The following is a 26,371-nucleotide window of genomic DNA, read 5'->3' as shown; positions in this document are numbered from 1 at the left end:
TGAAAGTTTTTTTCTTTCTATGAACCAGATTAAAAGCCCACTTTGCAGTCAGACAAATCTGATCAGTCAGATGGACATAGTACACAATTAATTTTACTATATGTTCTCTACATTTGTTTCTCAGTACTGACCTTTCCACTGTGTGACAATCAATGCAAATCATATGTTAATCTAAAATACCTTCAAAGATGACTTCACGGTGAAGTTCTTGTCAAAGGTTGACCTGCTCTTTTTTTAGATCATTGACTGTCAACATAACACCATGTAACCAGAACACGTATTTCACTTCCGGATCATCACCAAGGCCTTATTACTCACTGTGCACTGTCGCCAAAATACATACAGACAACAACACCCTGAGCTCATATTATCAAGAATAAACAGTTACCTTTAAATCCCTACCAAAAATGCATAAATAAAACTCTTCTATCACCACCAAAATGAGAGAGGAAAAAATGTTCTAAAAATAGACTAGAACTACATTCGTGGGTACTGAACTGGAAGTATTAATTGTGATGTAATTCCTGACAGGCTCCATGTTTTACGCCAATTTTAGTCCAACTTTTATATTTGCATGCTATACCTATTTCAACTTTATACATGAAGTCTTTTTGAATTTCCTTGCAAGGAAAACATGTGACACCTGTCAGAAAGTATGTAGTGCTGGTGTTCCACAGGGTGCAAGTTCTGGTCCAAGTGCTCTTGAGAAACCAAAACTAAATTTGCTATATTTTCCTTAATTATAGGAATTTTTCAATGCAGTAAAAACCTAATTGTGATACAAGATAAGCCCTGTCTGAAAATATGTTTGAAAGTTACAAATGTTGATAAATTCAGTTTTAATGGCAAATTAAATAAACATTTAAATTTTAAAAACTAAATTTTATTGAGAACTTAAATTTTCATACAAGTTTTAAAACACAGTTTGACAAATTTTAGACAGAAAAGTTGACTAATGAATGATATTTAAAACAAATAGTAGTTTGGGTCTGTATAACTGATAACATTTTCCCCAGGGGTAGTGAAGCATCATAGCTCATAGTGATTTTGGCAGCAAACCGCAATATGCCTGTCCAGATGCATATACGTGTACACACTAAAGAAACACTGACAGGTGCTATGTTCCACATTTATTGTGTCAGGTACTTAGGCAGTTGTTTCCATAACTAATAGCACATTCAGATTTAAAGTTCTAATGGGACCACTACCATGTTTTATAGCAAAAATGCATTCCATTTCAATGTCGATAACAACAAAAGGTGGCAGTGGGATAGGAAAATAGTTTCTAGGGAGGTTCTACCTTACTGAAAAATGGTGCTGATCTCTCTCATGAAAACCTAAGCCATGTCTTTGAGGTGCCATATATCAGTGTGGTGATATGAACTAATCTTGGTCACTTATGGCAGTACACTGCACATGCCCTTATGAAACCATGCTATTACCACCAGACTACTCAGGAGAGCTTCCAAGCTGATCCAACTCTAACACTTTGTTCCAGATACCAGGCTAGACCTGAAAAGATACAATATGTTTCACTTAATTCTAGAAAACAGTAAGATCTATGTAAATGAAGTTAAAATGTGTTAGATATGGTGATTTCAAATTAACATTAAGGTTGCAAGCATGGGGGAAAATATTAAACTTGACAGAGTGATACTCAGAAATGTGAAGCAATGGCCATGTATTAAAGTGTTAAATTCATCCTAAAAGTATATGAGGTTTCTAGAAGCACATTTAGACATTTACAAGTTAAATAACTAATCAGGTAGACTATGTATCATAAAGTTTAAGGCAATGTTGGGGTGGTGAGGTTTGATCATTGGTGTAAACATTATTACATACCAGTATACAGGAAAGTCAAGTGACAATGTACTAAATTAGAATGTGTTACTATAAGCATTCTTATTCATGAGGGAAATAACAATTTTGTATATTGCAAGTGAATACAGCCAAATGTGGTCATACAAATCAACTATAAGCACCAATAAATCCTATATCATCAGCTAAATGTGAAATTCTCATCCCCAAAACTTGTAAACAAGGATGGAAATTTGCATATGTGGGACATATACAATGTACTTGTTAAGATCAAATGTGCAAACATAATTCAAATGATCTATTTGAACATTTATATGGTATTTTGAAGAGTGTTGGTTACCAATTATTAAGCTCATTGATTGAGTGGAATCAGATATCAGCTGATGTTTCAATACCGCACTCTGTCAAAGTACTAAATTGAAATATGTTACCATACATAGGCATATTCATGATGAAAATAACATTTTGGGATATTTTCAGTGCACATAGCCATAAATGTGCTTTACAGGTTCACTATAGGTACAATGTCAGCCTATATGATGTACTGAATGTGAACTTTTGATCCCAAACATTCTAAAATGGATGGATATTTGTATATGTGGGATATGTAACCATGTACAAAGTTAAATTCATATAATTTGTTTGAATGCTTCTTATGTAATCTTTAGAGTGTCAGTTAACAAATAGTATTAGTAATTAATAATGCATAAAGCAAGATGGATCATTAGAATTCCCATAACATCATATAGGCCACAATGCCGCACCACACCAATCAATATCTTAACCTAACTGAACAATAAAATGGAATGCATTTTGTATTCAACTTACATCATTTTGCTTTTTTCTTACATCCAAGGGTAAATATACCTGGGGGAAGCATATTTTATCCCTTTGACCTGTATTTCATTCTCAGACAGCTTAAAATGATTTAGTACAGAACTTGAGTAGGTTCTAGTATAAAGTTTTCATCGCTGTCCTCTCACTAAATACCTTATAACTATGTTTATAAAGAATTACTGAAGGCTATACAAGCAGATGTTTGTTACTCAGGAAGTGACCCCATCACAAACACATAAATTAACTGATTGGACCCCTAATAAATAGTCTGAATGGCCAATACAAATTATAATTTTGTCTTCATGTATTTTTAATGAAGGTCTCATTTTGACTACAAAGATATTTTCTCTGACAAAATGTGAAAAAAATCCAACATTGGAGCTTTTATATGGTGTAGGAATACATACATGCTGATAACATTTAATATGATTCCCAAAAATATTATATATGTGCATTTTAGGGGTTTTTTAATTATTTTTTTTAATTTTTTTTAAATTTTATTAAAATTTTTAAACTAAAAATTAATTTTTTACTTTTAATTTCATTTTTATGTTTTAAAAGTCAATATACATGACATATTAAAATTTCATGTGTCTATCATTAATAATAAAGATTTTATACCAATTTAAACTTTGCTCCAATACTGCCCTGACAGGACATAGTACACAATTAATTTTACTATATGTTCTCTACATTTGTTTCTCAGTACTGACCTTTCCACTGTGTGACAATCAATGCAAATCATATGTTAATCTAAAATACCTTCAAAGATGACTTCACGGTGAAGTTCTTGTCAAAGGTTGACCTGCTCTTTTTTTAGATCATTGACTGTCAACATAACACCATGTAACCAGAACACGTATTTCACTTCCGGATCATCACCAAGGCCTTATTACTCACTGTGCACTGTCACCAAAATACATACAGACAACAACACCCTGAGCTCATATTATCAAGAATAAACAGTTACCTTTAAATCCCTACCAAAAATGCATAAATAAAACTCTTCTATCACCACCAAAATGAGAGAGGAAAAAATGTTCTAAAAATAGACTAGAACTACATTCTTGGGTACTGAACTGGAAGTATTAATTGTGATGTAATTCCAGATGAGGATAGTTTAAAATGACTTTGAACCAGTAGAAAGTGTACTGCATTGGTTAAACAAGGGTCCTGGAACAAGGCATGTCACACATAAAGTGAAGCAGCTGAGTTCTCAGCCCAAATCACAACCCTGTACAAGCCAGCCTGAGCCAGTCAGTGTAAACTTTCTGCAGGATGTCTTGGATGAATAAGGCCAGTACAAAAGTGAAGCAGGCCATAGCTTCTGATTAGTGTTGTCTTCATTAGTCATTGTGGACTTGTGACCTTCAACTTCCTTAAGCAGTTGAGTAGAAACTTATTTTCTACTTCTTTTCTAGAACAACTGGGTCATTTTGGTCAAACCTGGCAGGAGTGTTTCTGTGGACACGCTTTATAAAAATTTTGTCCAATGTAAGGGTTGCTTCCTTAAGTAGTTGAATAGAAACTTATTTTCTACTTCTTTTCTGGAACAACTGAGCCAGTTTCGATCAAATATGGAATGGGTGTTTCCTTGGACATGCTTTATCAAAACTGTATCCAATGTGACTCTACCAGAAACAATGTGGATTCCATAGCAAGTATTTGAAAAACCTATTTTCAGCTTCTCTGAGACAATTTCATTAAACTTAGTATGAATGTTTCATAACACATGCACAGTCAAAATTGTGTTTAGGGTGGCTTTCGTAGCAACAGTGTGGTATCTTAACAGCCATAATAGAATTTCTACTTCTTTCAAACAACTGAGCCAATTTTGATCAAACTTGGTTGGAATGTTTTTTTTGGAAATGTGGTATCAAAATAGTGTCCAACATATCCTCCCATAGCATTAGTATAGCTTCCATAGTAACCATGCAGAAATGTTCATTTCATGATAAAAATAATTCCCAGTTGTAGGGATGAGAACTTGTTTAGTAGCTTGATGGAAAACTTACAAATGATGCTTATCTCCCATCATAAATTGACTTTCTCTCCAAACGGCCTGACCATGTCAGACCAAATGTACTACTTATAATCCTTACATAAACACTTTTGCACTTATACAAAACATGCCAATTCACCACCTTAGAGTCTAGATGAAATTACTCAAGGAAGAAATGCCTTTACAACATTTCAAATATAAACATTTTCTACCAGTTAGCTAGAAATTATCCTTACTTTGATGTCTTTGAACCCAAGACACCTGCCTTATTATTATCTGTGTATGCCAAGGGGCAATATCAGTCCACTTGGGCTTCTTTTTAGGAAATAATTTATTGATTATTTTGTCTATAATTTGTTTTAAACATCACTCACTGTCAGCAGTTATTCATGTTATTTTCAGTTCAGTAATACCCCAATGTTACAATACACCAATCATATTTGTGTTTAATGAGCATACATTACCTTTGTTTACATATTGAATAATCATTATCACTAAACATTTATAATTTTCCTACATCATTAATTTGTCAAAGTTTTATGTTGCTAATAGTCTAAAATTTGAGATTTATTGGAAGTTAATAATGCTGAAAGATTGTGATTTACTGTATTCATTACTGAGAACCACTGTGGCTGGAGATGGTAAACAGGGTTTTGCCAGTTGTTCAGCAGTACAGGTTTTATTCTTGTGTTTTTTAAAACATCCTGCCAAGTTTACTGTTTCTTTGAGCAACACACTCTATTCCCATCACCTCAGTACTCTGGTTGCCATAATGTGTCTCTGGGCAATGCACTCTATTCCTATTACCCCAGTACTCTGGCAGCAATGCTTTGTCTCTGGGCAAAGCACTCTATTCCCATTACCCCAGTACCCTGGCTGCATTGTCTCTGGGCAAAGCACTCTGTTCCCATTACCCCAGTACTATGGCTGCATTGCTTTGTCTCTGGGCAAAGCACTCTATTCCCATTACCCCAGTACACTGGCTGCATCACTTTGTCTCTAGGCAAAGCACTCTACTACCATTACCCCAGTACTCTGGCTGCATTGCTTTGTCTCTGGGCAAGGCACTATATTCCCATTACCCCAGTACTCTGGCTGCATTGCTTTGTCTCTTGGCAAAGCACTCTATTCCCATCACCCCAGTACTTTGGCTGCATTGCTTTGTCTCTTGGCAAAGCACAGATTCATATATGTGTTAATTTGCCATTAAACACAAATCAACCAAGCAAATAACCAACCAACCAACTTACTGACCCAGTGTTGAAAGACAGATAGGCAACTGCAACAACATGGGCAGTAGTGTCAACATCAGGGTGTTTTGTGTTGTCAATTTAAAAAAAAAAATGTTTTATGCAAAGAGAGTAAATTGTAGCAGAGCTTTTAGGCAAAGACATATTTCTTTACACAGTAGTATGTGTATGTGCATCTGTGTGTGTGTGCATGCATGTGTATGTGCATGCATGTGTGTGTACATGCATGTGTGTGTACATACATGCATATGTATGCAGCTATTTATGTGCATGCATGCATGTGTGTGTGTGTGTGTGCCTGTGTGTGTACATGCATGCATGTGTTTGTGTGTGCACCTGTGTGTGTATATACATGCATGTTTGTGTGTTAAAACTCAAAATACAAATTTTATTTAATATGAAAAAGGATGACATTAGTCTGGGCATTGCATTGCTTTTGGCAAGACCTGCCTTGACTGAAAAAGCAAGCTGTACATGTTGTGGCAGTGTCAACATTGTAATTTTTTGCCAGTACTTTCCAAGAATTTGCTGTCATACACTAGGTATAATGTTTTGTGGAACACATTTGAGTAAACAGTAGTGTTGAAAGGTTTCATCATACAGATGACTCATTCACTTTTGCACTAATGTTGGATAGCAGCTGTTGAATCCTACAAATGAATTAGAAATACTTTTTTTAACAGCTGGTCTGTGCATGCACATATATATATATATATATATATATATATATATATATATATATATATATATATATATATATATATATATATATATATATATATATATATATATATATATATATATATATATATATATATATATATATATATATATATATATATATATATATATATATATATATATATATATATATATGACATTTTTTCAAATATATGAGAGGTTTATATAAGAAATCAAGTTTTCAGGTTACAATTAACATGGTGTACAATCTTTGTGCATTCCATTGACATTTTAAATATTGAGAAATTAGTGTAAGTCCTACAATTGATTATGGATCAGGATTGCATCATGCTCATTTGATAATAAAGCATCTGTGTGGCTTATGTTTAAGATTTTTTAAAAATATTATTGTTCCCATGGTTGCACAATTTCATGCACAAGCCAATTATATACAGAATACAGTACATAGAAACATTGGTTTTGCAAGTTATTTGTCAATGGTTATTATATATGTGCAGCTTATGTTTTTGAAGACATATCATGCAGAAAGATGGGTATAGTTGATTTATTCATTGGTGTTTACATGCATATCAGCAAATGGTAGGTTATATTGTGCTGAGGTAATTTGACTGGAGTGTTTTTTTCCAGAAACACACAGTTAAGGCCCATAAACACATCGTTAAGGCCCAGAAACACACAGTTAAGGCCCATAAACACATCGTTAATGCCCCAAAACACATCGTTAAGGCCCAGAAACTCACAGTTAAGTCCCAGAAACAAACAGTTATGGCCCACAAGGAGTTATGGCCAATCCATTTTTGTCTGGGTATGATTTTAACAACCAGCACACATCTAGCTGCAAGTCCAGCACACTAACTACTGTGGTACTACAGCTTGGAGGGACAGAGACAGACAGACAGACAGACAGATGGAGGTGGAGAACAAAATACCCAAACAGAATTTTGTTTGTTGATGATCTTTTCATGATGAGAGCCTTTCACTTTTGTAACTAGTTTTAATGAATCACAGGCTTATTGCTTTCAAAAGGAAATCTACTTTTGCTTGTTAGCCATCTTGCCTCTTAAATTGATTCTCTAATTCTCCTTATGAATATTCATTATTTTGGAACCTATAACACCATATATTTCCTCTTACTCAATTGAGTGACATGAATAGACCTAAAGACTAATTTACATCCAGTCCACTCATGCAATCAGAAAAAAGTCAAAGCAACTCAGGAGATCATGGAATAGAGAAGGGACACTTGAGGGGAAGGACCATTTAATTCTTTATAGACAGGTCTAATTAATATCAAGGTAACTGTCTCAATTTTTTCAGTACATAAAACATTGTATTATAATCCATGACATTACCCCATTAACTTGTAATACAAATGTATTGATAAAAAGCATTAGTTATTGAAAATAACTTAAGGTTCTAACTTTGCAAAAACATGTCAACAGCTGCATAAATAATAAATTGTACAATTCTTAGTTATTCTGCAGCAGTGTCATTTATATACCATTAAAATAGATATATCTGTGAAAATTAGATAAGTACCCTTTATATCTTTATATACCAGATGAATATATACATACATACATACACACACACACACACATACATAGATACACACATTCATACATACATACATACATACATACATGCATGCATGCATGCATGCATACATACATACATACATGCATACATACATACATACATACATACATACATACATAATTACACACATACATACATACATTCATACATACATACATACATACATACATACATACATACATACATACTAAGAGGTTAGTGTTAGGACTGGTCGGCCTGGTGTCAGGATAATGTGACTGGGTGGGATGTCATGCTACATGTCTGCGGCATGATATCCCAGTGCTAGACATCACTATAAACTGCCACATTGCAGACATTGTAGCAATATGACTGAAAAATTGTTAAAGCTATGTTAAAAATCCAAATCACATCACCTCACATACATACATACATACATACATAGTTATGTACGTACATTCATGCATGCATGCATACATACATACATACATACATACGTACATAGTTATGTACATACATTCATGCATACATACATACTTACATACATACATAGTTATGTACGTACATTCATGCATACATACGTACGTACATACGTACACACACACACACACATACATACATACATACATACATACATACATACATACATATATGTCATTTGTATACAGGACAGATTCATAGATTCCTGTTGGGGAGTCATGAGACTATCCTTTATGGACAAGCATCCCTTAAGTACAAGAAAAATATATTTATCTTTGGGGGTTCATGAATTTGTCCTTTGTGGACAAGTAAGCTTTATATACATGACACATTCTTGTTGGGAGTTCATGGAAGTATCCTCTTTTGGACCTCTAATTTGTATACATAACAGATGAATATATTCTAATTGTCAGTTCATGAAATTGTCCTTGATGGATAAGTGTTGTGTATATATTTAGGACAAAAATATAGACTCTTGTTGGGGGTTCATGAAAGTGTCCTTGATGGATAAGTGTCCTGTATATATTTAGGACAAATATATAGACTCTTGTTGGGGGTTCATGAAAGTGTCCTTGATGGATAAGTGTCCTGTATATATTTAGGACAAAAATGTAGACTTGTTGGGGGTTCATGAAAGTGTCCTTGATGGATAAGTGTCCTGTATATATTTAGGACAAAAATGTAGACTTGTTGGGGGTTCATGAAAGTGTCCTTGATGGGTAAGTGCCCTGTATATATTTAGGACAAATATATAGACTCTTGTTGGGGGGTTCATGGAAGTGTCCTTGATGGATAAGTGTTGTATATATATTTAGGACAAAAATATAGACTCTTGTTGGGGTTTCATGGAAGTGTCCTTGATGGATAAGTGTTGTGTATATATTTAGGACAAAAATATAGACTCTTGTTGGGGGTTCATGGAAGTGTCCTTGATGGATAAGTGTCCTGTATATATTTAGGACAAAAATATAGACTCTTGTTGAGAGGTTCATGAAAGTGTCTTTATTGACAAATGTTCTTTGTATACAAGACAAATATACAAATCGTTGTTTGGAGATCATGAAATTTCCTTTTATATATATCTTAGTATGTGGCAGTCTCCTTCATGGACAAATGTGTTCATTCTTGTTGATGGATCATGAAAGTGCCTTTTATGGACAATGCACTTTATATACATCACAAAATTTTTAATATAGATTCTTGTTTTGGTCATGAAATGCCCTTTTTATAAGGGACAAATGTATACACTCATTTAGGAGGGTCATATAAGTGTCTATTTTGGAGAAGTCCTTTATACAAAGGACATATATAGATTCATGTTGGTGGGTCATGAAGTGACCTTTACATACTGTCCAAATATTTAGATTCATGTTGGTGGGTCATGAAGTGGCCTTTATATACAGGCCAAATATTTAGATTCATGTTGGTGGGTCATGAAGTGGCCTTTATATACAGGCCAAATATTTAGATTCATGTTTGTGGGTCATGAAGTGGCCTTTATATACAGGCCAAATATTTAGATTCATGTTGGTGGGTCATGAAGTGGCTTTTATTTTCAGGCCAAATATTTAGATTCATGTTGGTGGGTCATGAAGTGGCCCTTATATACAGGCCAAATATTTAGATTCATGTTTGTGGGTCATGAAGTGGCCTTTATATACAGGCCAGATATTTAGATTCATGTTGGTGGGTCATGAAGTAGCCTTTATATACAGGCCAAATATTTAGATTCATGTTTGTGGGTCATGAAGTGGCCTTTATATACAGGCCAAATATTTAGATTCATGTTTGTGGGTCATGAAGTGGCTTTTATATACAGGCCAAATATTTAGATTCATGTTTGTGGGTCATGAAGTGGCCTTTATATACAGATCAAATATTTAGATTCATGTTTGTGGGTCATGAAGTGGCTTTTATATACAGGCAAAATATTTAGATTCATGTTTGTGGGTCATGAAGTGGCCTTTATATACAGGCCAAATATTTAGATTCATGTTGGTGGGTCATGAAGTGGCCTTTATATACAGGCCAAATATTTAGATTCATGTTGGTGGATCATGAAGTGGCTTTTATATACAGGCCAAATATTTAGATTCATGTTTGTGGGTCATGAAGTGGCCTTTACCTACTGGACAAATGTTTAGATTCATGTTGGTGAGTCATGAAATGGCTTTTATTTTCAGGCCAAATATTTAGATTCATGTTGGTGGGTCATGAAGTGGCCTTTATATACAGGCCAGATATTTAGATTCATGTTGGTGGGTCATGAAGTGGCCTTTACATACAAGAGTTATATGCAAATTCTTGTTGCGGTAGATATGCAGGTCAAATTATTATAGATTTAGATATTTTGGATCTTGTTGGGTGGTCATGAAATGTCTGTTATATACAGGACAAAAATTTAGATTCTTGTTTGGGGGGGGGTCATGAAAGTGTCTTTAATATACAGGTCAGATATCTATATTCTTCTTAGGTGTTCATGAAAAGTCCTTTATATACAGAAAAAATAATGTATTTAGATTTTTATTTGGGGGTGATGAATGTTGGTATGTTTTTTTTTTATTTTTAAAGTAGCTATAACACGTTTAGTCATGTAGCTGCAATTTCTTCAGTATGGCAGTTCATATTGATGTCTAGCACTGAGGCATCATGACGCAGACATGTAGCATGATGTCCCACCCAATCACAATATCCTGACACCAGGCTGACCAGTCCTAACTCTTAATGCTGAGCACCAAGCGAGACAGCTGCTGATACCATTTTTATAAGTCTTTGATATGACTCAGCTGGGGTTTGATCCGAGGCAGACACTCTAACCACTTATGGCCACTCCAGCAGTCTTGAGGGGTCATGAAAGGGTCGTTTCTAGGGAGGTGTCCTTTATATAGAAGACAAATATATAGACTCATTCGCAGGTCATGAAAGTGTCCTTTGTGGAGAAATGTTCTTTTATATACAATACAAATAGTTTCTTAATGTGGGTTCATGAAAGTGTCCATTATGTGCTGGACAAAATATAGATTATGATGTTGTAACCTGGTCATGAAAGTTCATTATGGACAAATATCTTTTATATACAGATCAGATATATAAAGTATTGTTGGTGGGGTCAGTATACGGGACAGTTATATAGATTCTTGTTGGGGTAGCCATGAAAATATCATATATATATATATATATATATATTCATTCTGTTGTTGTACAGTCATGAAGATGTCCTTTATGGATGAATATCTTTATTTGTCTCTTTAATCCAGTGATGGAATCTTGAGCATTAATCGTATGGTTAGGTTTTCAATAGGAAAAGAACACATTTTAATATCAGTAATACCATACCTGTTGCTATTGCATAGGTAGTACTTTTCCATATCGAAAATACCCCGACAATATGACAATAATTTGTCATCCAAATAGGGTGAACCAGAATGATTAATTGCCCCAGTATACCCAATATATATTGCCCATGTGTACTACTACCCTTGATTCATTTCCTAGTTGCATGGCAGTAATGTCTGCATGTTTCAATCTGCTGTCACTTCATGGTTTAATTGAATATATCATCTGTTGTGTGCATATTCTTCCAAAACATTTGCATAATATCCTTGATCTTATGAGTTTTTTTTCTCTGTTAATTTAAGCTCTCCTAAGAGAGTCATTAGCATTTGTTCTGTACATGTTGTGCAAGGCTTTGCATTTTATTTTTATTTTTTTCTTTTCACATTGTGAATTGTGCTGTTGTTTATACTTGGTAAAGCAGGTCACACACCACTTTCTATCTTCATATCGCATGATCAGTTATCAAACACAGGTTCTTTTTCAATATTAGTTCCAGATAGCTTTCGTTGATTTTTACAAATTTTGTTAGTAATCATTCCTACTATTTTTTAAAACTATTTCAGTAGTTTCTAACTTTTTTTAAACACATTAACCCCTGATGACAAGTTTACATGGCAGGAGCCTACTGCAAAGCTCTGTAGCGTCAAGGTCATGTATGATACACTAAAGTGGGTGGTATTATAGAAAGGTAGATAGATGTAGCTCTACAATGATGCCAAATAATCTGGAAGTTCTAGTTACACTACAAAATACAGAGGGAAAAACCTCATTACCCTTCTTCTCATGCGCGAACCAAATAGTTAATGAAAAACGATGTTTCTAACACAACTAGGCAGTATGTTATTGGAAGATTACCTGGAAGTTTATGTTTTAGGACGTATTCAGAAATAGCTTTCAAAATGTGTTTCCCACTCGAATTTCAGACAAAAATGACAAAATCCTCCAGGGGTTAATGTGTTAAGCCTGGCTGACTTGATTGTCTTATATGTTTCTGTTATGAGCTCAGCATTGCTTCCTTTTTGTGTTTAAATACACCCAGGTAAGGTGACTTCTGACTAAAATTGTCTTAGTGTATACATAGTCCACACATTGCCTTGTGTTTACCATTAGTTGCAGATAACTGTTTTTATGTAAAAGTCTTCTTTTCAGCTTTCTTTTGAAGGAACAATGTCTAAGCAGGGTGTGAGACATGCACCCCACTTGCTTATCTTGTACTGGCTATGGGAGAACATATTTTTGTCTCATCTGCAGCCTATGGTTTGACATGGTCAGCCTGTGGTTTGACATGGTCAGGCCTATTGTTTGACATGGTCAGCCTATGGTTTGACATGGTCAGGGATAGCATAGAGACAAACCTATAATGCACATAAGAAGGTTCCTTCCTCATTTTCATCAGAATTTTTGGAGTACTGATTTTGTGAGTCCCTTTTCTCTCAGACAAGGATTGCCCAGATCTCTTTTGATAATCTCATGATCAGTAGGTCCCTCCCCTAGGGATGAGTCCTGGCATTCTGATAGGGAGGAGCAGCACCCTCCCCATTCCATGAAGACAAATAGCAAATCATGCTCTCCCATGAGGGATGATCAGCACTCTTAACTTATTAACCCCTGTTGGTTTTTGTCATTTTCGCCTGAAATGCGAGTAGGAAACACATTTTGTGGGCTGTTTCTGAATACATCATAATACATCAACTTACAAGTGATTTCCCACTAAACTAATGCCTAGTTGTATTAGAAACATCATTTTTCATTGGCTATTTCACTCATGCATGAGCAGAAGGGTAAAAGTTGGAGTACTTTTTTTTGCTTAATGGACCCATCATTTTCGTATTGAGACCACTCTTTATTCTAAATGCCCATCTTATCCCACTTTTTGCAAAGGTTGATCAGTCTGTGTGCAGTTCAGACCGGTTTGCCTTAGATTTGAGGCCAAAAAGTATAAAATCTGGTCAGAAACTTGGATTACAAACCATGGGCACATTTTGGGTGGAAAAAAATCGGGTCCAAAAAATGAGGTTTTTTCCCTCTGTATTTCGTAGTGCAACTAGAACTTTCAGATTATTTGGTATCATTGTAAAGCTACATCTATATTTCTATAATACCACCCACTTTAGTGTATCATGCATGACCTTGACTCTACAGAGCTCGGCAGTAGGCTACTACCTCTTGCCACATAAATGAGTTAATTTCCATTAGGACCAAAATCTAAATCTGTGAGATATGGGTAAGTGTCTTCCTTGTAACAGATCTGTCACTTGACCAGTGTTTCTCCCTGTGATCAGGTACCATGTTTATGTGAAGTAATATTAACACCGAAGCAGAAAAATATACCGTGAGATGCATGTCATTAATGTACATACATGATCTTGCAGCCTGGATTCCCAAGCACAGAGAATTCTGAGTATTTGAAAATCCTTGCAGAATAAAGATATTCTGATTAACTAAAACTTTCATTAACTGCATACAATGACCCTCTTTTCAATCATTTGACACCAAACATTAAAGTGAAAAACCCACCAATTTGGTATGTCTGAGAGACCTCTATTTGCCTCTCATGTGTTTTGTCATCTTCATTTTATATAAAGTTAAGGCCCTTGTTCATTTTGGATAAAGGTAAGGCCCTTGAAAATTAATGTAGCACTTTGACATGGGATCTTGTAACTGACTGAATTCAGCCTAGTCCAATGCAATTTGGTCCTAACATTGTCTCACAGTCTTGTATTTGCCTTTTTACGACTGCTGTCTTGTTCATTTGGACAGGTTTATTAACTTTTATTACTTCTGTCTGGTTTATTTGGGCAGGATTATGAACTTATAGGAATTTTGTCCTGTGTACTTTGATAGGATTATGTTGAGATTTGTCTGACTCATTGTGGACAGGACTGTGTGCTTTTTTTGAACATTTTTGTTTTTCAATGTGGAGGCCCTGTGTGACTGTCGTTCTTGTGTTAGAATCTAGTGTTAGAAATAGGATAGCCCTATGTATGTCTGGGACCTTCTTTGAGCTATTTGCCCAATGGGACTCTTGATTTCTTGATGTACTGCATACAAACTCTTAAGGGCAAGTATATTTTTCTATGAGAATTTGATTTTTCTAAAGGTTATCTACATGTGACAAAATCTCATTAAAGTCAAAAGTAGATGATAAATAAGATAAATAAAATTTTGTTGGAAGTCTGAGAATCTTAGCATAACAAGATCGGTTACCATCAGCCCATACTCATGACATCAAATTAATCACATTATCTTCTCCGACTCCTTGAACATTTATTAGTGTATTTGTACTGGGGAAAGTGATGCCAGTGTATTAACAGTGTGAGATGTTCATATTACAGTGACAGTCTTGGTAAATAGATATGGTAAATAGACCTCTAATAAAAGATTCCACCCTAGTTCCTTTTGTATTCAGGTTTCATGCTTAATCTGTGGTCAGATATGAGTTGGCTTGAATTTTCAGTGAAGTGTTTACTAGTAGGGTGAAGACAGCATTCAAGGCAAAGATATTTACCTGTACTTGCTTCTAAGTGAGATCAGTGATGGAGAAAACTTTAAAAAATAATTGTCAGGTCCTAAGTCTTAACTGCAGCAAGATATTCCAGTGCTAAATATCACTATAAACTGCCACAATGCAGACAATATAGCAATATGAATGAAATTTTTTTAAAGCTATGTTACAAATCCAAATAACACACACACATTCATTCAGAGAACTATGAAAATATTTCCGTGGTTATTGAACCTGATGATTCTGTATAATAATTTATTTCCATATTAAAAGGTTGGAACCCATAAGATCATCAGGAAAAATCCCCAGAGATATAAAACATGAATAGGAAACTGAAAAAGGGATGTTTTACCCACCTGTCCCTGCTTCTTGCTCCTGTTACTTTTCCATTTTCTCCAGCTACTTTATTTCTTATTGAAACTACTGGGGTATATCTTAACAATGAGATACATACAATGATTTTCAATTCATGATACTAGGTTCGAGGTAAAAGGCATGATACTAGATTCAAGGTCAAGGCATGATACTAGATTCAAGGTCAGAGGTTTTATACTTGGTTCAAAGTCAAAGGCAATGACAAATAATTTTGCATTGCACTTACAGGTGTCTTGGAAATGTTAATATACAGGTGTCTTGGGAACATGTTAACTTACAGGTGTGTTGTGAACACGTTAACTCAGACATGTAAGAAACTATTTTTGTTACAAAGATTGGTATGTTGAAGCTTCACAAGAATATCAGAGAAGGTTTCATTACTTAGCTGATAAAAGAATAAAAGAACAGAAATAATAGTCTTATCATGGATTCATAAGGCAGAAGAGTGTTAATCCCTTCATGGGACTCTTGTACTGTATCCACTTAAATTCTCATTGCTTCACTAAGTTTAATGTAGGAATGAATTGAGGAAAACACTGCATCATGTGAATATTCTAAGGCAAAATTTAAATGCAACACAATCTGACATATTTGAGAAATTAGGCTAAGTTTGCATCAAGGAAGAAATTGACTTTTCCTGCAGAAGTTGATACTGGTGCATCAGTTGGTAGTGCCTGTGACTCATGATCTAGGGGTCACAGATTCACTACATGGCCATACCAGCATGGCTCACTGCTCTGTGTATCCTTGGGAAAGATAATTAGTTCACATTTACTCTGCATGTGCTCTGTATATCCTTGGGAAAGGTACTTAGCTCACATTTACTCTACATGATGTAGCCAATATTTTGTTGAAAGTGACATTAAAACCAACAAAATTTTATTCAAATTTTAGTTTGGCCCCATGCAACCAGGCTTCAAAGAGGAGGGCACCTGTTGTCATGTATCTACAGAATTCATATTCATATGAATTAGTACACTCACTTGGCTTGGATAATGGACTAGGCTGGTTCAGGTTTGAAATATGAAAGAAAGGAAGGGAGCTAATTTATCTCAAAGAAACTCGCTGAACCAGTTTACCACATATATCCGCATATTGTAGTACCTAACATTAATTGATATTTATTGTATACAACTTCAGGTCTATTTATATATGTACCATATTGTATCAGAGATAACCCCATGCTTCATAATAAGACCACCCTAAAATATTACTTGGCAGATATTTACTTAGAATAATTAGGACCCAACATTAAAATGCAGGAACATTCTATTGATCACCTTTTCCATCCATTCATCTGTCTCTCAGTCCATCTGTCTTTCAGTTTGTTCATTAACATGTACTGTAACCAGCATACCTCTGTAACCTGTCAGATTGAAATAAAGATATTGGGATAACAGATCTGACTGATGCTTGGTGACGTTCTCTTGACCTTTCAAGTCCCTAATCAAATTACAACTTTCACATCTATAAAGTTGAAAAACATCATTTGGAACATGATTTTTTTTCAACACTAACTCTCCTTAATTTGACATGCAATGTTGTATCGGATAGGTTACTAAAATAAGCGGACTGAAAATTTCAGATGTCATCAAATGATTAACCTTTATCAGTGCCTATTAGATCTACTTATTTTTAAGTATGTCTTTAGACTTCTGCACTGTTAGAGTTATTTGGGTATCATATGGAAGGTAAATTGCCTGTTACATGTTGATATTCCTTATTAAGGATTAATCTTTTCAGGTCCAATTTTGATGGGTTTATTGCCTTTTTCCCATCGGTAGTACATTACAGCGGACTAACATGGCATAGGAACCATTCAGTATATTCGGTTGCAATTTGTGTGTGTACATTGTGGCAAAAGTGTGGCCTTTTGTCTCATTATTTCCATTGGCATAGAGTTACAATCCTTGGCAACTGACATGATATCTTCACATGGAATGTTGCTTGTAATCCGTGTAACTCTGCAATGCTTACACATAATTAGATGCCATTTGGTAGGTGAATTTCCTATCACGTATTGATGTGCTTTTTAAAGGTTTCATCTATTCAGGTCCAATTTATTTCCATTTTTCCATCATTATTGCATCCCTCACAACAGGATATCCTTGCGACAAGCATGGCACCAAAATCATACAACCTATTCCAGATTATTTGGTATCATTGTAGAGCTACATCTGTCTACCTTTCTATAATACCAGCCACTCTAGTGTATCATACATGACCTTGGCGCTACAGAGCTCGGCAGTAGGCTACTACCTCCTGCCACGTAAACTCGTCACCAGGGGTTAATGTGTTAAGGAGGAAGCCTATTAAATTTGGGGACCAAAGATAACAGTTATTTTCTTTGTGACTAAGAAAAGAAAAACTGTTTCTGCAACAAAAATGTATATACATAGAGAGCTGTTAAAGTCTAGGTAGGTGTATAATACACTGTTTATGGTATACTTGTTCACCTGTTTTTTGCACCAAATTTTTCCCTGTTTTTTCCTGCTCAAGCAGACTTTTTCTTTACAATGAGGAAAACCAGTTTACCTGGCATCAGTTTACTATATCAATTACAATAGTGTCAGCAGTTTAACAATGAGATAATTCAGTCAAACTTCATTTTAGTTCCTTGTTACAGTAGCATATTTACAAGATATGATAAAAATGAAAAGATTGTTTTTCTTTGGCATAATTTCAACATTGAATCCAATAAAGACTGTCATCTGTAACACCAAGGTAAAGCCTATTTGCTTGTTAATGTGTAGAGCTGAATAACCCTAGATGAGTTACTTTCAGTGCTCAATTCTGAATTATATATCTTGTGAATGTATTCATATATGAAAAGGGGCCCCGAGTGGCCGAGTGGTCTAAAGCGCTCTCCGTTACAGATCACTGCCATCTCACCTCTGTCTGCGTGGGTTCAAGTCCAAGGCTCGGCTAGCGTGGGTACGTGCGAAAGCCTGCCATTAGCATCTCGTGGGTCGGTGGTTCTTCCCTGGGTTTTTCAGGGTTCTTCCTCCACCATTAATACTGGTCGCCATGTATAGCCTATCATGTGCTGAAAAATGGCGTTAAACACTACAACAACAACAACATATATGAAAAATATCACATATACATATAAGAAATGCACCATATATCATGCCAAGGGGTTATGAATCCAGCCATGTTCATTATTAACAGAATCTATGTTGGGGTTTGGACCGAGACTAGAAAATCTCAGTCATGGGGTTATATTATTTGTCTCCCCACTACACATAGCCTTGTGGGGAGACAAATTATGTAACCCCGTGACTGTGATTTCCTTGTCTTGGTACAAACACCGACATCGATTATTTTTCTCACTCAGTTTTTTACAGTTAAACTAAAATAACCCTGCACTTTTGCAATTTAGTTAGCAAACTCAAAACAGAGTATTTATCATGTAGTATTATTGCTTCCCACTCTGTATAAAGGTCATCTGGTGTTGTACTCTTTTACGAAAATCTGAATAATTATCTAAGTAGAATTTAACTATATATGCCGCTCTAAGAAAGGGAAAGAAAAATTAAGAAAAAGTTATAATTGTTTTGTGCTGGAAGTATTGCACAGTGAATGTCTCAAGCCACTTGCTTTTGTCTATAATGCACATTAAGACGAATATGTTAATGAGGGCAATGAGGTGACCTGTCGACCCTAAGTACAAAATTTCTATGCATGAGAAAATAGAAACAAAAATATTTCATGTCATTACTGTATTATCACATTTAATTGATGGATGTCATGAATTAAACAATAAATAATTAATATCTTTTACACAGTTAATTTTTAACTTTCATCTGAGTTTAGATTTGGAAAACATTCTATGGTAGGCAACAGTATGATACTGTCCAGTACAATAGGTCTACTGCATACAGTTCTAACAAAGTGTGTAGTGATTTAGGAAAATTCATGACTTTCTTGGAAATTTATATTTTCTGTCCTGGAAATATGGAAAGTGTTGCTGTCATTAGTGCAATGATATGCTACATGGAAATCTTGTGGAATAACATGTGGACTGAAGAATGAACCACTCTGGTTGGAAGGTCCAGGAGTTTTCATTTGCAAATCACATTATTATGTGTGATTCAACTTTGGCAAAGTTAGAAGAAAATAGTTTGACATAACACATTCCTGGATTTTGCCAGCTTTGCAGTAGCTCTTGAGAGAGTTTGGATTTGTGTAGCCAGTTATGTGTAAAAATCATTGCTGGACTTGAATTCCAACACTGATTATCACCTAAACTTACACTAAAGGTGTATCTTATTATTTAAAATTGTGGTGATTTACTTTCCAGAATTGGTTTAAAATTTATTAAAAATTGTGTCCACCATACCTGTCTGGACTGTTACTCCAATATTGTTACAACATATGAAGTCAAAGCCACCCATTGCTTCTTAAAATAAATTTATTTTGCACCAACAATGGTTTTTGCTTTGATCAACTTTCCAGTTTTTATAAAATTTGGATTTTATCTGCGCTGTTATGCCAGCACCTTTTCATCTGTTGCCACCAAGCTAATGTTGAGGGTCCATCAAAAGATCAGTGTGTGTGCATACTAAAACTGTGTCATTATGACCTACTTTCCAGGATTTATTAAAATTCTAAATTGTTTCCATTATCCCTGCCTAGGCTGCAATTAATGTACTAAATAGGAATGTTCTACATTACATACCTGTTCTACATTACATATATGTTCTACATTATGTACATGTTCTACGCTTCATACCTGTTCTCCTGTGTAATAAAAATGATATTCTTCCTGTGTAATGAAAATGATATTCTTCCTGTGTAAAAGACTGCTCCGGTGGCCTAGTGGTTAGAGCGTCCGCCTAGGAAGCAGTAGATCATGGGTTCGATCCCCGGTCGAGTCATACCAAAGACTTACAAAAATGGTACTAACAGCTGCCTCGCTAGGCACTCAGCATTAAGAGGTTAGTGTTAGGACTGGTCGGCCTCAGGTGTCAGGATAATGTGACTGGGTGGGACATCATGTTACATGTCTGCGGCATGATGCCACAGTGCTATACATCACTATAAACGGCCACACTGCAGACCTCGTAGTGATATGACTGAAATTTTTTAAAGCTACGTTAAAAATCATAATCACACACACACACACACACAGATACCTGTTCTACATTATATACCTGTTCTACACTATATACCTGTTTTACACTACATACCTGTTCTACACCACATACCTGTTTTACATTACTTACTTTCATAAATCTGTAAGCCTAGGATAGCATGCAACTGCAGTGAGGAACAATCTTAATCAGTTTAGATTCAAATGGAAAAAGATCAAGGTCACTGTTACTTGTATAGAAGAGAAATGGTTTCTGTACAGTACTGTTAGATCTACATCACAGACTTGACTAAACCTTGCTAATGGCTATCACTGGATTAAAGAGGGTCAAAGGTCAGGGTCATTATTGCTGATAAAAAAAAAAATTTGCATGGAAACTTAATTGTTCAACTCTATACCTTCACCAGTGTTTGTGGATGGCTCATTATTTGGATAGAAAAGAAGTCTATTGAATTTGGTATAATAAGATGAAAAATAAAGATCACTGTAACTAAAAAAGTAGGTTTTTTGTATAATGACTATTCTATACCATGTACCTTGACCAAACTTAACAAAGGGCTGACACAATCTAGTTGAGAAAAGGGCCCATTGGTTTTAGGGGTAAAAAAGTAAAAGGTCAGCATCATTGTGGCTCAAAGAAAAACGGGGTTTTGGTCAGCAACGATTGTTCCAAAGTTCCTTGACCAAACTTTATGAAAGCTTGCACTTAGGGTACAAAAGAAATCTAAAGACTTTTTAGGTCTAAAGGTCAGCATGGTCTCTGTACATCAGTTAATGACATAATGTCTTGTTCAAAAAGGCCAAGGTCATTGAAAACCATTGGCCAAACTGCATGGTAATCCATGCCCAGCTGGTGCCTACAGAGAGGAAAATGAAATAACAAGGTTGGTGTATAATGTGCCCTTTGAGAAGAGTGGTGCCAGAAATAAAAGTCATGAGCACACCAGGCTATGTGACTCTGAATTTCTTTTGTATGTGTGTCATGTGTCATATAGTACTGATTCATCAGCATTGGGTAGTTTTGACTTTGCAAACACCATTTGATGAATGTTTTTTTTATGATATCAGAACTGTTTGTTCATTTTTTATTTATCTATTTTAGTTTTCCTTGCAGTTCCTTCTTGGATGAATGTAATTTGGAAAGAATGTTTCCTTTGGATTTTGCTAACAAAATAGTTTAACAAAAAAAGGCAACATATTTCCTCTGGTATTTTTTAGTTGTTAAAAACAAAAAAGCAATTAATTAGAAACTTATTAAATGTAAGAATTTCAGACATAAATGGAGTAAGATTGGCTGATGTTACTTAAAATCATTCAAGTAACTTTGTTGCAAAAATTGCTTTGTCAGTTCTCACCATGTTTTAATGTAAATCATCTGTGCATGGAGATCACTCTTTCAGCATACTTTACCTGGCCAAGTTCTCTTAAATTTTGCTCTCAAACCAATATAGAACCTGACAAGCAATTAGAGGCCCCTCATGGGCCTCTTTGTGTTGTTAAGTTTCACATAAGGTCAGACAAGTAATACAGGTATAAAAATGTTTGGAAGTGACAGGAACAGCAGTATTTGAGTTTTTCAAGTGTAAATATCTTTATCAGTTCTTCATGGTTTTTTGTTTCATGTCCTGTTTCAGAGAATATTGTCCTCTCCAGTGACAAAACAAGGTCATCTATTTCCTTGTTGCCATTACTAATTGGACAGGACAATAACTAGTCCAATTTTGAGTCACTATCATGTAAATCACCATTTTCTCATGCTCTACATGAATGTGGTAGGGGCATAAAGCATTACATGTGACCTTGTCTTTCTGTATCTTTCTATACATCCATTCATACTGTTTCTTATACATCCATTCATACTTTTTTCCATACATCCATTCATACTGTTTCTAGATATCCATTCATGCTGTTTCGAGACATCCATTCTTACTATTTCTATACATCCATTCAGAGTGTTCTAGATATCCATTCACACTACAGTGTATTTCCATGCATCCATTCATACTGTTTCTAGACATCCATTCATACTGTTTCCTGACATCGATTCATACAGGACTTCATTTTTATATTTGTCAAACTTTACCTTTAATACATACATACATACATACATACATACATACATACATACATACATACATGCATACATACATACATATGCTTATGTTGATGGAGGTATTTGTTTTCCATAAACAAATGTCTAATTTTGCTCTGTTGTGTCATTTTAATTTCATGTTACAGACCTGTTCAAGCATACGATTTCCAACCTTTGTATATTCCTGCTTGTCTAATCTCATATATGTCATCTTCTTACTGAGCTTACAGTATCTTCATGTATAGATATTGTTTGGAAATTTTACTGTACATAGCACTGGAGTTAATAATATGGAAATTTCTCATATGAAGATGATAAAATGTTGGTCTTATATGCGCCGTTTTCTCAATGATGTCTGATACTTGTGGTCATATATGCAGTGTTTTCTCCATGATATGTGATAACTTTGGTCATATGCAGTGTTTTCTCCATGATATGTGATAACTTTAGTCATATGTATGCAGTGTTTTCTGCTTGATGTGTGATAACTTTGATCATATATATGCAGTGTTTTTCTCCATGATGTGTGATAACTTTGGTCATATGCAGTGTTTTCTCAATGATCTGTGATAACTTTGGTCATATGCATGCAGTGTTTTTTCAATGATCTGTGATAACTTTGGTCATATGCATGCAGTGTTTTCTCCATGATGTGTGATAACTTTGGTCATATGCAGTGTTTTCTCCATGATAACTTTGGTCATATATATGCAGTGTCTTCTCCATGATGTGTGATAACTTTGGTCATATATATGCAGAGTTTTCTCCACAATGAGTGATTGAATGAAGTCCTGAAGTACCATTATCATAACATGATTACTGCCACTGTACTGATAATGAAAAGAATAATACATGTGATGTAGTACGGTTGTCATAACACATGATTACTGCCACTGTACTGATAATGAAAAGAATAATACATGTGATGTAGTACTGTTGTCATAACACATGATAACTGCCACTGTACTGATAATGAAAAGAATAATACATGTGATGTAGTACGGTTGTCATAACACATGATAACTGCCACTGTACTGATAATGAAAAGAATAATACATGTGATGTAGTACAGTTGTCATAACACATGATTACTGCCACTGTACTGATAATGAAAAGAATAATACATGTGATGTACCGTTATTGTAACACATGATTACTGCCACTGTACTGATAATGAAAAGAAAAATGCACGTGATGTAGTACCATTTTCGTAACACGTGATTACTGCCACTGTACTGATAATGAAAAGAATAATACATGTGGTGTAGTATGGTTGTCATAATACATGATTTCTGCTACTGTACTGATGATGAAAAGAACAATACATGTGATGTAGTATGGTTGTCATAACACGATTACTGCCACTGTACTGATGATGAAAAGAATAATACATGTGATGTAGTACCATTTTTGTAACACATGATAACTGCCACTGTACCAGTGTTTTATCTACCCATGCATCATGCATCATGCATCAAATATGCAGACTTTTCCAGTTTGACTCACAAAATTTGTTGACACTATGTAAATTGATGCACCCCAATGTTATGTCTTGCTGATTAACACCAAACCTAAAAATCATTGCCGGTATGTAAATTGATGCACCCCAATATTATGTTTTGCTGATTAACGTAAAATAAAGGTTTGCTCTAACTACTTTATTGGCTAGATTACAACTCTCCCAAACAGGGAAAACACGTACATGTTAGTTTCTTATGCTGATATTATCATAATACATAGGGTTACAAGTTAGTGTGGAGCCTGGAGCTGATCTTACTTGACCTGTAATTGTTACGTCATTGTTAGCAACAGATGTTAGAACCGTATAATCACCACACACTAGAAAGAGGCGGGAAAAACCCCACATGATTTTAAAGTGATTCTCATGAGAAACTATAATTTAATTCACATCGTTGTCCTGCAACAAAGCAACAATTTCAATTCCCTCAAGTGTATGCCTAGCATTGTTCCAAGATACTTTCAACATTCGACTGAAAATGGCATCCAAGGCAAAAAAAATTAAAATAGATCTGAAGCGAACGAGATTATCTATGGAACGTGTTTGTACAATCGACTGTTGATAATTTTTATCAAACCAGTGGAGCCTTCATCATCTAAACATGAGGTACTAGTTACTCTTAAGAGAAAACATAAAATTTTGTGCAGCAATAGTTGAAAACATGCTGGCTATGCTTTAAAAAAGAAGTTAAATCAAGTGAAGAATATGGCAATGAAGACGCATTAATGTTTTGCCATATATGTATGCGCAGAGGCTTAAAAAAACAAACTCAGTGACCAAAATGTGTACACAATAAAAAACTTTCAGAACAGTACATTGGCAAGGCATGCTTGGTAACCATAACACAAACTGCTGATTGAAGATCCACAACACCAGGCAGATTTGAATGCAGTTCAACAAACAAGACATAGCAATGAAAGTGCTACTTAAGTGTGTACATTAGCTGAGTGTAAAAGACGTCACTTTTTTAAAATACATATCTCTTCCTAATTTAATACACGCTTTAACGGCTGCAGAAATTGATGCCATTGGCTTTTTGAAGAATTCTGCTGATCAGTATGACTCGGCTACTACCTGTTCAGAGGTACTGAGAGCCTATCAAGTGTTGTTGAGGATATTCTGATATGTGACCTGCAAAATTCATCATTTGTGACAGTAATGGCAGGTGAAAGCACTGACATATCCAACAATAAATGGATTGTCATATGATCTCAGATTATTTCTGATGACATGAAACCATCAACATGATTTTTAACAAATACAGAATGTTCAGATGCGTCTGGCAAAGGAATTGCCTTATTGGCTTTAGTCACATTATATAACTAATATTTTTGTTGTGTATTTAAACAATGTAATTATTTTTAAAAACTACTGAAGACTGATCATTGGCTTGAATAGGACTCATAGGTTTGGATTTTGACTCACTGTTTTTTGCCTTGATGAGTTACATGAAGCCATTTGTAGATAAAAGACTGCTGTAATGATAATGAAAAGAATAATGCATGTGATCAGGCACCATTGTCATAACACATTATTTCTGCCACTGTACTGATAATGAATTGAATAATACATGTGATGTTGTACTGTTGTCGTGGGACATGATAAATGTCACTGTGCCGATAAGTCTATGTGTGATAAGGATTTTTAATGTGGCTTTGAAAAAAATTCAGTCATATCGCTACCATGTCTGCAGTGTTGTAGTTTATAGTGATGTCTAGCACTGGGGCATCATGCCACAGATATGTAGCATGATGTCCCACCCAGTCACATTATCCTTACACCAGGCCAACCAGTCCTAACACT

At 35.0% G+C, this 26,371-nt stretch overlaps 1 protein-coding gene and 1 long non-coding RNA gene across 2 annotated transcripts in view; one reads left to right on the top strand and one right to left on the bottom strand.

Moving 5' to 3' along the window:
• Positions 1–26,371, top strand: part of LOC149798742 (general transcription factor IIF subunit 2-like) — a 116,982-nt gene that overhangs the window by 38,557 nt on the left and 52,054 nt on the right. The window lies entirely within an intron of this gene.
• On the bottom strand, positions 823–4,394 carry LOC149798743 (uncharacterized). The gene is made up of 2 exons (XR_016420845.1): positions 3,418–4,394; positions 823–1,512 (listed from the first exon to the last, which is right to left on the bottom strand). It is a non-coding gene; the product is annotated as an uncharacterized LOC149798743 (long non-coding RNA).

The sequence above is a fragment of the Sinohyriopsis cumingii genome, chromosome 5, assembly GCF_028554795.1.
Source record: "Sinohyriopsis cumingii isolate HCF-2022 chromosome 5, ASM2855479v2, whole genome shotgun sequence".
Classification (NCBI taxonomy): domain Eukaryota; kingdom Metazoa; phylum Mollusca; class Bivalvia; order Unionida; family Unionidae; genus Sinohyriopsis; species Sinohyriopsis cumingii.
This window is presented reverse-complemented; position numbering and strand designations above follow the sequence as displayed.